The sequence below is a fragment of the Piliocolobus tephrosceles genome, chromosome 5 (assembly GCF_002776525.5).
Source record: "Piliocolobus tephrosceles isolate RC106 chromosome 5, ASM277652v3, whole genome shotgun sequence".
Classification (NCBI taxonomy): domain Eukaryota; kingdom Metazoa; phylum Chordata; class Mammalia; order Primates; family Cercopithecidae; genus Piliocolobus; species Piliocolobus tephrosceles.
In genome coordinates this window covers 162,480,698-162,492,894 of record NC_045438.1, presented here as the reverse complement: position 1 = coordinate 162,492,894, position 12,197 = coordinate 162,480,698, and the positions used below count along the sequence as shown (strand labels likewise).

Sequence of the window (12,197 nt, the reverse complement as noted above, 5' to 3'; positions counted from 1 at the left end):
TCAATAAAACTTCTATTATTTATTTTGAGACAGAATCTCATTCTGTCACCCAGGCTGGAGTGCAGTGTCATGATCTCGGCTCACTGCAAGCTCCACTTCTCAGGTTCAAGCAATCTTCCCAACTAAGTCTCCTGAGTAGCTAGGATTATAGGCACACACCACCTGGATTATATAAACTTAAGAAGGGAAAAGTCAAATTAATTTTTTTGAATTTTTAGCAGAGACAGAGTATCACCATGTTGGCCAGGCTGGTCTCGAACTCCTGACCTCAAGTGATCCTCCTGCCTCGGTGTCTCAAAGTACTGGGATTACAGGCATGAGCCACCACTGCACCTTTGCCAAAAAACTGTTTTTTAAAAAAGAGAGAAACAATCAGCCCAGATTAACTTGGTGAGTTCATGGGAACTTAGTGTGTAGAAAACTTTTGTTAACATGCTGTTTAGCCACTGAGAGCAGAGACAGTCAAAACAGATTTACCAAGGCCAAATTAAGAAGAGATCATTTTAGTGGTTATAAGTATTTATTTTTAAATTTTCTATTTTTATTTTGATTATTTATGACCAATAAGAGAATTTTAAGACTTTTGTCCAATCAAATCATATTTACGGAGATGGTTATTAAATCATGGTCAAGACCCTGGAACAGATTATCTACATTCAAATCAACCACTTCAGTCATTAGCTGGGGTGATTATTTAAGATCTTGCTGCCTCAGTTTCATCATCTGGAAACTCTTCAAAGAATTTGTTGGAATGATTAAATCAGATAAGAGATATAAAGGACTTAGAACAGTGCCTGGCATATAGGCATTGCTATTTAAGTGACAAGTGTTATTATTTATTTGGATACTCAGGTAATATTTTCTCAGGACTGTATTCAAATTCTAGCATTGTTAATTCTTAAATTGAAATTGCTGGTATGCAACTTTAAGAAATGCACTTAGAGACCATACATTGGTAAAGAGATGATTAGGAAGAAAAGACATTTGGACTTCTTTTAGGACATGCCCCAAACCTTCAAAGAGCAAAGTCAGTCACTGTCACTGAAAGGCACAAAAAGAGTAACACTTTCTGATTTGTGGATCTGCATTATTTATGCCAGTAATTCTCAAAGTTTAAAACATCACCTGGGGTGCAGCTTAAAAACACAGTTTCTGTTGAACTTCCTCTTCCTGTCAACTTCAGAAATTAAGATTCAGTAGTTTTAGAAGTTCAGAAGCCAGAATTCTTAATGAGCACTGCAGATAATTTTTAGTCTTCCTTTTTCCTTGCTCTCTCATGCCTCCCTTCATCTCCACTTTTCATTCATTCATTCACCCATCCATCTGCAGTGCCTATCACTTGAATTCCCTTCCTAAGTTTATATAATCCAGAAATTGAAAAAGATTAGATATTTGTTCATACTGAAACCTGGCAGCAAAAACATAGACGTGCAACTTAAACATAGAAGTGTGACTGAAACATAGATGTGTGACTTAAGCCCATCAGAGACCTGAATCTAGAGTAAGGGTGAGAGGACACAGGGGCATCTCAGGGTTCACAGCTATGGTGGCAACTGACCGATTCCTGGGATGTGGCCTTCACAAGTTTCCATCAGTCTGGTTTTCGACCCCGGTTCTCCAGACTTAGCTTACCTCCAGATGCGTGAGTTACTTCACAGCCATCTGAGAAACTTTTTTTTTTTCCTTAGATTAACCAGTGTTTGTTCCTGTTGTTTGCAACCAAGAATCCTGAGAAGTTCATATGTAACCCACACATAAGCTGAAGTATTGCCTTATGACATATTCTGAATATTCCAACTATTTTGCAAATAATTCCTCAATTTGACCATTAACTAAAACTGGTGATATCACTGTGGTAATACTATCTAGATTCCATCTGAGGTCTTTCTAGACCTTACAATATTATTAAATATGAGACATAGCTTGCTTCCTATATAATATCCTCAAACTAATTCTTAATCTTTGTATTTAAAACTTAAAGTCTATGCCACCCCACTTGTATTTTTGGTCATTCTAGAATAAATATTATTCAGCAATGCACCATTAGTGGAATGAATAGATACATACCATGCTGGGTTTAAAAGCATTTCCTGAAAGAGACTCTACAGAGTTGAAAAATATGTCACAGATGAAAGTATAAATAAGAAATCAAACACTTATGTATCCACCTCCCAACCTAATAAATAGTGCACCATCAATACCTTTGAAGATACCTGAAGCTCTGGTTTCCCAACGAAGTTCCTCTATATCCCCACAAAAATTCACCACTATCCTAAATTTTGTTTTAATCAATTTATGCTTTTTATTGTAGTTTTATCACATACATATGTATGTCCAAATAACAAATTATCTAGTTTTGCTTTTTTTGCACACCATATATAATCTTTATTTCTTTGCTTCTTTCATTCCATGTTTTATATCTGAGATTAATACATTCTAGAGCATGTAGCTGTGGTTCATTCATTTTCTTAATTGTGTAGTATTTCATTGAATGAATTTGCTCTCTCTATATTTTCAAACCACTTTATTGAGATATTGTTGAAATGTTAAAAAGTTGTACATATTTAATGTATATAACTGGATTTTGAGGGTGAGTGTGCACCCGTGAAACCGTCACTACCATCAAGGTCATAGACACATCCATCACCTCCCAGTTTTCTCTCACCCCCTTTATCATCATCATCATCATTATTAGTATTATTTATGTTGTAATATATTTATCCTTTTTATTTTTGGTGGACATTTGATACTGATGGACATTGTTTTCAAGTTTTGCTATTACAATGCTGATATAAGGATTTCTGTATGTATATTTTCGTGTACATGAAAAAGTACTTTTCTGTGATAGATTCCTGAGAATAGAATTCCTAAATGATAGGAAATGCATATGTTTAACCTTATTAGATAATGCTATTTTTGTAACGTGATTAAAACTACTTATTCTTCCACCAGGAGTCACTGAGAGAATTTAAATATTTGCCTAAAAGTCCTTTAATATTCTGTTATATTTATTGCTAGGTATTTTATGGTTTGATTGCTTTTATAAGTAGTAAATTTTAATTTTTTAACAATTAATAACTGGTGTATAGATACGCAGTTGACTTTTGTATATCAAATTTATATCTAGAAACCTTACAAATCTCAGATGTATTTGGATTTTTTCCGGGAAAGACAATCATACTATCTGGAAATAATGCCAGTTTTGTTTTTAAATTTGTAGTTCTTTTACTTTTTTTTATTTTTCTTGTCTTATTGCACAATGTAGGAATCTTCAGTAGAATGTTCACTATAAATGGCACTGGCAAACATTTTTGCTTTATTTGACTTTAAAGGAATTGCTTTTAATATTTGATTAATATGACATATGCTATATTTAAATCTTTAAAAACAGTCTAAGAAAAAATTTCTATTTCTAGTTTGCTAAGAATATTTTTTAAAAACACAAACAATTGTTGCTAATTAATTTCTAACTTACACTTGCTTTAAAGAGTTCAAAAGGTTTTCTGTATTCTTGCCCTTCTCTTTTTTCCTTAAAGCCTGGAATATTGTTTTCATAATTAGCTGTTAAGCTAACATTCACACTCATACACACAGGCACTTATTCACTCACCCATCAAGACTTTATTGAGTGCCTACCAACTGAGGTATGCAGAGGATACAAAAGTCTACTGAGTAAAATAATTAGTACATCAACAATTAATAGGGATTTCCCATCTGCACTTCGTGGTTCCTTCAGGGTTTGGTAGTACTCTTCAGAGGGAAGCAGCCAGAGTCGAAAGAACAAGCTTAAGGAGTGATACTATAGCATGGCCCTGAGATCATGGTAGGTGCTCTGTAGAGAGGTCTCTATCAAACACCCAGGAATAGTGAAACCAGGGAGCCGAGCAGGACTTATTCTCAGAATCATCAGCATTTAGGGTTAGAAGATATCTCAGGGTCACTTGGCTGAAACTCTCATATGGTGCTCTTTTTGACAGGTGTCTCTAGTCATTGCTTGTGTACTTCCAGTCAAGGATGGAAAGCTTCACAAGACACTCTGACCATTGTTTGTCACTGTAATTGTTAGAACACCTTTTCTTAAATTGAAGTGAACTTTCCTTCCTGGTGGTCTTTTCCCAATGATCTCACTATGCCCCATGCATCCACCAAAAACCTCCCCCTGCCTCTCTATATGTTGGTTCTCCACTTAAGAGAAGACAGGTATCATGGCTCCTGAGACTTCTCCAATCCAGAGTAAACACTTCCCAGTTCCTTCAACAGCTTCTCATAAGAATTCTTTCCCAACTACTCACCATTTCTCTTCTGGGCACACTGCATTCATCAACATCTCTCTGCAAACTTAGCATCAAAGTCACATGAAATCACCATGATTTGTGACCATGAAGCTGACACCTTCTTGTCCTCACTACTACCCATTCCACTTAGCTTTTCCATATTCATCTCTGAGTGAATCCTTATTTTCTCCTTTCAAAACCGAACCTTGGAGAGACATGTAGGTGTCATTACAAGTAAAGGTGATCCAGAAGGAAATACATCCATTTTTCCAGAAAGATAATGAGCTATGTGTATGGGTAACTGCTCCAGTGCTCAGAAGAGCAGTTCTTTATGGTACTAAGACATTAAGAACTTTCTCTCCACAGTCCAGGAAAGAAGGCATTGTATGATACAGTGAATAATATATAAAAGAACCCTTTACATTAAAGAAAATAATGCACCTGTATTTGTTGTGATATTCACCATTGCTTTTGAAATGCAAATGTCAAATATGCATAATGACTGAATGTGGAGCTGGAGCAGCTGCAGGCCTTGGTTGAATCACCCAGTTTCTCCAAACTTCAGTTTCTTTTTCAATTCACCCAGTGTCTTCTTCAACTGTGAAATAGCATGACAGTAACAATAACTTACAAGTCTACCTCCCAGGAAGAATGTGTTGGACCTTCATAAACTGTGACCGGCCATACAAATGCAAGACATCATTGTCACAGTGAGTGTGGTTTTGTCGGAGAGTGAGATAATATTGTCAAAATAGCAAAATCCAACTCAAATGTGCACTGCTTTTGCATTCTTAAATTGCTCCGAAGTATTTACCCATAATTTTTAGATACAGATTGGTCTAGAGGACATTAAAATTCCCAGAACAACCTGTTGAATGTTGCTCACTTCTCATTGTTTATCAAGCATGTCACCTTATGGACAGCCTGGAGCGTATATCTAATTTTCTACTTAGAAACAAACTTTGTTGTCACCAATTACTCCACAGAGGGGCCATTCCCCAACCCAGGACCTTTCTTCTTGTGGATGAGATCATTGAGAAGTGGCTGTCCAGCCAAGAAAACTGACACTCCAGACAACTGAAGCCCCAGGGGTGCCCAGACTCTTCCTGAGGTCCCAGTTCCTACTTTTCTCTCTGGTCCCTGATGCCTATGGAGCTTTCTGCCCAACCCGTTTTAGCTTTTGAGTGCACGAGAAGAATAAGAGGTACAAATATAGCTAGAGAAGACAGTTAATTACTAATATGAGCCAATCCAAAGGGGCTTTAAAAGGAGCATTCTAACCTTTTGAGAGTCATAAATAATGTAGATAATTTCCCCATGTTTTATGCAAGTATAACTTTTTGGTGGTAAACAGTAAGATGAGATATAGATATATGTATATTTCCCATCCAAAACTGTATGCAATTAGCATTTGGAAGACTGTAATTATAGCCTGGTTGGGCTTTTTTGTAGGTGCTAAAATTGATTTCTTGGCTGAATTATTTTGCAATAGACTTAAACTACTAATTGTACACCTAAATGAAATTGAGTGTGAACAAATCAAATAACTTTTATTTTACCTTGGATAACAATTTATCGATGCAAATAAAACTCCTTAATGAAATCTGGCATAGCCAGGACTGTGGAGGCCCCACATAAAGGCATTCTGTCACCCAGCTTTAGTGATTATTTTAATTTTAGAATAATGCTCTGCTATTCTTAGAATTGTGTATCTATTAAGGCCAGCAGAGGTAGTGGGTGTCAGTCAGTTCAGTATCTCTTTGAATCACAGATGGATGTAGGACAGAACTTTTTTGAAGGTAGTGCTGCTCATTTATAAATTATAATTAAATACATCCAAAATTGATACATACATTACTATTCCTAAAAATAGCCTCTTAATTCAGAAACTGTCAAAGTCCCTCAAAAAGGGAGAAAATGGGTGAAAAATAGAGGCACACTTTCATCCTGATCAACACATCTTAGGTACTTGATCAAAGAGAAATACTTTATATAAATGTATTAGTTTCTTAGGGTTGCCGTAATGAAAGTACTTCAAATTGGGTGGCTTAAAACAACAGAAATTTAATTTCTCACGGTTCTGGAAGCTGGAAGTCCAAAATCAAGGTGTTGGCATGGCCATGCTCCCTCTGAAACCTGTAGGGGATTCCATGCCTCTGCCAGCTTCTGGTGGTTTGTGGGCAATCTTTGGCATTTCTTGGCTTGCAGCTGCATAACCTCAGTCTCTTGACTCTGTTGTCACATGGCATTTTCCCTGTGTGTGTCTCTGTTTTCATGGGGCTGTCTTTCATTCTTTTCTTTTCTTTTTTTTTTTTGTTTGTTTGCTTTTTGTTTTTTGTTCTTTGTTTTTTTGAGACAGAGTCTTGCTTTGTCACCCTGGCTAGAGTGCAGTGGTGTGATCTCAGCTCACTGCAACCTCTGCCTCCGAGGTTCAGGTGATTCTCCTGCCTCAGCCTCCCGAGTAGCTGGGGTTGCAGGTGCCTGCCACTGTGCCTAACTAATATTTTTGTGTGTGTTTTTAGTAGAGACCGGGTTTCATCATCTTGGCCAGGCTGGTCTCAAACTCCTGACCTCGTGATTCACCGGCCTCGGCCTCCCAGAGTGTTGGGATTACAGGCGTGAGCCACTGTGCCTGGTCCGTGGCTGTGTTTCTTTAAGGACATCAGTCATGTTAGATCAGGGCCCACCCTACTCCAGTATGACCTCATCTTAATTTAAGTATACATTTGCAACAATCCTGTTTCCTAATGAAGTCAGTTCTGAGGTACTGAGAGTTTAGGTTTCAACATTTATTTTTTGCAGGGGGAGGGGAGACTGATTTAGCCCCTACCAATAAGAGAAAAAATATTGTAGCACAGTCTGTATGTCTATTTGATATACACAGTCTGTTTATCAAATTGAGTGAAAAACTGCAAATAAGAAATGCTTTATGTATTCTCAGCTTCCTTTAATTCTCATTAATCATTAATAACCTTAGGGTATATAAAAGTATAACATAAAATGATGGTGGCTTCTTACTGTTCCCAGTGAGATTAGGACAAGAGGAATGAGGATTGAGCTGCAATGAGAAAGCATTAAGGCAATATTCATCTGTGTCAAAGTGGTGCAGCATTGCAATGTCTTCACAGGGAATTCTGCTCTGGTCTCCTCTGGGATACCCTAGCAAAGTGGAGGGGTCCCGTCTGTTAGAGATGACTGAGTGGAGATTCTCTAGACGAAAGGCAAGAGTTTAGCTCAGGTTTTCAAACTGTGTTTCATGGAACATTGATGTTTCACAAGGAGTATAAGTGGTTCCTGAAAGTGTGGGCAAGAGTAGACATGATTAATATATGCAACTTCTCTCCCTCTATAGATGAAAAAGGACTTATTTCTGCAGTTACCACATATGTTTAGGTTTATCAGACTATTTATTCACTTCAGGGGCTTTTTCCTCTTGAGTCTTTGGCTTGTAACTAGGCTATCTTCCCCTAGTGAGGCCTTGAGAAAGTTTCTGTGGTTCAAATAACCAGGTTCTTCCGTATGGATGTCGTGATTTCTTTTTATAGTCTAGGCAAACTCATATTCAGAATAGAGGTAAATTCTGGTAAAGATGAACTCTACCCCCTCTAGGTGGAAGTGGTCTGATCTAATACATTTATTTATTTGGTAATAAATAAATAAATAAATAATAAATGTACCAGCTGTCTTGGTGAAAAGGAGTCCATGCTGGATGATGGATGAGGCCTTGAATAATGGCCTTCCCTGCCACTATGGCCACTCTCCATTCAAGGATCTGTTGTGCAAGCATTGGGGTGGCTGGGACAGAGGATGACTGACATCTACCAGCCGGTTCCTCCCATCTACCTGGTTAGTGAGTGTCCCATCTGTGCCGGATCTTCTCTAGTGGCATTGATGTGAGACACAAAGATCTGCACATTTTGTGGCCACTTCCAACAGTTCATCTACATGCTTCTTCCCAGACACTTTGTCTCTGATCATCTAAACTTGCCCCTTCTAAACCCCAGATCAACACCAGCCAAGTTATTTGCCCCTACACGGAAGTCCATGTATATCCTTATCTCATACCACTTCTCCTGGAATACAAAGTGGACAAACAAGCATACTGCTCACAGCTCTACCCTCTGGGAGGGTTTCCCTTCATCACTGTCCTTTGGGGTCACCACTGAGTTGAGTGGTAGTGTTGACAGCTGTCCACTCTCAGGCAGCATTGATTATCTGAACCGATCTATCCATGAACCAGGAATGAGCTGTGTTGTTTGTCCTTCATCAGTGAATCCTAGAGTTCCCTCACTCCTGCCCCCATATTTATACATGTGAGCTAAGAGATGTGTCAGGACAGCAGAGGTAGTTAACATAGAGCCCTGAGCCACCCTCTGGACTTGCTCAGACCTGGTCCTGAATATACCATTTCCATCATACCTTACCAACTTGTTGGATCTGACAATGTCCAGCTCATAACAGGAAACTCCTATCATATAATCACTTCATGTCCCACTTTCAGGTGCTTGATCTCTCTTGACCCCTTATCATATCAGAAGCTGTTTTTTTTTTTGAGCAGTGAGTAATTAAACAATAAATAGTCTCTTAAATGGAGTAGACATGCCTTTCTCCAGAGTCCTACCCATTCTGTACCACAAATCTATTAGGGTTTGTCCAAGATTTCCTATAGCATCCTTTTCTACCATGGATACTCCAAGCACTGTTGGATCTGTTGAGTTACATGGCCTCAACAGCAGAGTACATTGTCTTGAAGCCTAGAATTTCTGCAGTTTTCTTATGCTTTGGGTCCCACTCAAAACTGGTAGACCTTTAATGACCCAAAAATGAGTCAAAGACATAATCTCAAGTGCAATATTGGCTGTCTCCAAAAATCCAAAGTGGCCCACCAAACAATATACCTTTTCATAGGGTAATTCTTTACCTTAGGATGCTGCAAACCATGGGACTCCTAAAATTTTCAACGATATGGCAGGACTTTGATACTGTAAATGATTTATGTTTCACCTTTATGTGAAATGTGTTTTACTATGACATCTAGAGTACCGGCCACTTCCTGTTCACCAGTTAGCATAATGTCAACAATATAGTATACCAGCATGATATGTCAAGGTGACAGAGAGAAAGAGAATACATATAGCCTTGGGGAAAGACAGTGAATGTGTACTCATATCCTTTCTTAGTAAAGCAGAACTGACCTTGACCATCCTTCCTGAGGAGGTTTGAAGATGACTTGTTTGCCAGATGGATGGCCACAACCCAGGTACCAAAGGCTGTGCTGATCTGTTCCAGTAAAGATACCACATCCAATTCGGCAGCTACATACAATTGGGCCTATGACTTAGACAACATTTCGGTAGTCTGCTGTTATTTATGAAAATCCATCTATTTTTTGCAGAGACCATGTAGATAGATTGAATGGGGATATGATGGGGATGACCACCCCTGCATTTGCTAAGTTCTTGAGAGTGGCATCAATCTCAGTCGTTCCACTGGAATAGGGTATTTCTTTGATTTGCTGTCTTAGGTGGGAATGGGCACTTTCTGGGTTTCCATTTGTTTCTTCCTTCCTGGTTTTTATTTCACAGGTCAGGAAAACAAAACATGAGGGCTCTACCAGCTGCTAAGTCTATCCTTTCCAATTAAGCATACCGGAACTGAGGAAGCAACAACAGGGTGAATCCTAAGACCCTCATCATCACTGTTGAGCCTGCCTTGACAAGAACTCCATTTACCATCTGCCTCCGTATTTTCCCATCCTAATTAGCTGTCATCATGGAATTTCAGGCTCTGCTAATGTCATTGTAAGGTTAGACCCTGTATACCCTGAATAATCTGTATATTTCCATTTTCTTAGTGTAAAGTTACACAGGTCCCTTTGGGAGAAGGTTTGAGGCATTGCAGAGCTTTTTTTTTTCTAAGGGGGCTCAGCCTCCCCTGCAATCACTAGGCCAGGGGCCTGAGAACTGACTCAAATCTGGGAGCTAGGTGAGGGATTATCATTTTTCTTTTTGGCAGCAGACATCAGATTTCAGCTTACCTTCTCTTAATATTTTTTTCTGGTTACACAAGTCAAGAAATATTCACAGTGGATACTCATCTATCTTTCCTCTAGAAATACCCTGTGTGTACAGGACCCTGGCTGGCACCTTGGCCTTGCTGCCATATGGTAGTCATATTCACTTTGTGGTAGTCATATTCACTTTGATGGCTGAATGCTGCTACTTGGCCTCTGCTACTCAAAAACATCTTCATATTCAGTAATGTTAGAGAGGTCAGTTCTGTGGCAGCATTTCCTACTTTGAACCATAGACCATGGAAGACAATCACTAGTGAGAGTCCCAACATTGCTGGTGGCCCCTTACCAGTGAGTTTCTTATTTTTGTATAAAGGGCATGACCTCTTGGCCTCACATGGAACAAGATCAGGGCCTCAGGTCTTGCATAATAAATCCTCCCTGGACTGTCTGACTCCTTCCTCAAAACCACGCCATGGCAAGTATGGCATCTTTCCCTCATTGACTGTAGGCTGTCATCTTGTCCAAGTTTCAAGAAACCTCTGACCAGCATTATTAGGATAGGTACAATTGTCCTTTTGAGGACAGTGAGTTGTAGGAGAGTGTCAGGACTTTCCCTAGTCACTCTTATGTGTAATACCCACACCTCCTGACCCAACACTCTCAAGATCCGGCCTCATGTGTGTTTCTCTGACTTCTGCTGCTAAGTATTAGGCCCTTCAACTCTTGGTGAGTAAACCAGTCACCAAATACTTGGTGAACAGCTTTCATCAAGTGCCTTTGCAATGGGACTTCTTTTCCTTCTCTGGGGTTTTGCAGAGAATGGAACTTAACTAGTGGGCTGGAGGCAATGAGGGGATGTGAGGATGCATCTTGTGAAGGACAAAAGTCATCTTGTAAGTAGTCCCCTCAGGTGAGGACTTCCTGTGGTATCCAGGTAATGGGAGGCTGCTTTCTTCTAGCAAGAGAGAGGGGGCTGCTTCTGTTGCCCCAGAGATCAGGGAAATCCTAGGGTTCAGTGTTCTCAGACTCACCTCAGTGGGAGCAGCAATGACACTAAACTCTAACAGAAGCATTTGGTGTCTATGGTATCTACAGATCATGTAAGTTTCCTCCACAGTGTCCTCTGCCATGCTGGACAGAAGTGTATGGTAAGACGGTATCATTTGGTGGGAAGAGTCAATTTCCTTTGGCAGCAGCGGAAGCTCAGCATAACCATTCATTTAAAGCCAAGAGGGATGCGGGGATTTGATGGTTAAGGTTAGGGGATAATGGGCAGGGCACGATGGCTCACACCTGTAATCCCAGCACTTTGGGAGGCTGAGGAGGGCAGATCATGAGGTCAGGAGATTAAGACCATCCTGGCTAACACGGTGAAACCCCGTCTCTATGAAAAATACAAAAAATTAGCCAGGTGTGGTGGCACACACCTGTAGTCCCAGCTACTCAGGAGGCTGAGGCAGGAGAATCACTTGAACCTGGAAGGTGGAGGTTGCAGTGTGCTGAGATTGTGCCACTGCACTCCAGCCTGGGTGACAGAGCGAGACTCTGTATCAAAAAAAAAAAAAAAAAAAGGTTAAGGGATAATGGTTTAGGTGGGTACAGGTCAGGGGGAGAAAGGTAGTCAGTGTAGCCAGAGCTGTGAAAAACAGTGAAGAAAAGGTGAATGCGAGGTTGCATGACTATGGAAAAGGCTATGTGAACATAAGCCTCCTCTGCTGTATACTGAAATGCTCAGATGTGCAGGGGCAAATATGACCATGTTATTGAAGATTAAAGAGAAATAGAAGATATCTGCCTCTGATTATTATGGTCTAACTCATATCAGAGAAACAGATAAGCCCTCCTACTGAAAATAACTAGAATAGCTGAATACAATACAGAAAAACCCTTGGAGAAGGCATAGATAG

At 39.6% G+C, this 12,197-nt stretch overlaps 1 long non-coding RNA gene across 1 annotated transcript in view; it reads left to right on the top strand.

Annotated features, from left to right (window-relative positions):
- Positions 1 to 11,190, top strand: part of LOC111548627 — a 44,477-nt gene extending 33,287 nt beyond the window's left edge. The window contains exons 3-5 of the long non-coding RNA XR_002733480.2: positions 9,670 to 9,773; positions 9,860 to 10,075; positions 11,107 to 11,190. This is a non-coding gene — a long non-coding RNA (uncharacterized LOC111548627). The remainder of the gene's footprint in view (positions 1 to 9,669; positions 9,774 to 9,859; positions 10,076 to 11,106) is intronic.
- Positions 11,191 to 12,197: the final 1,007 nt, after the last annotated feature.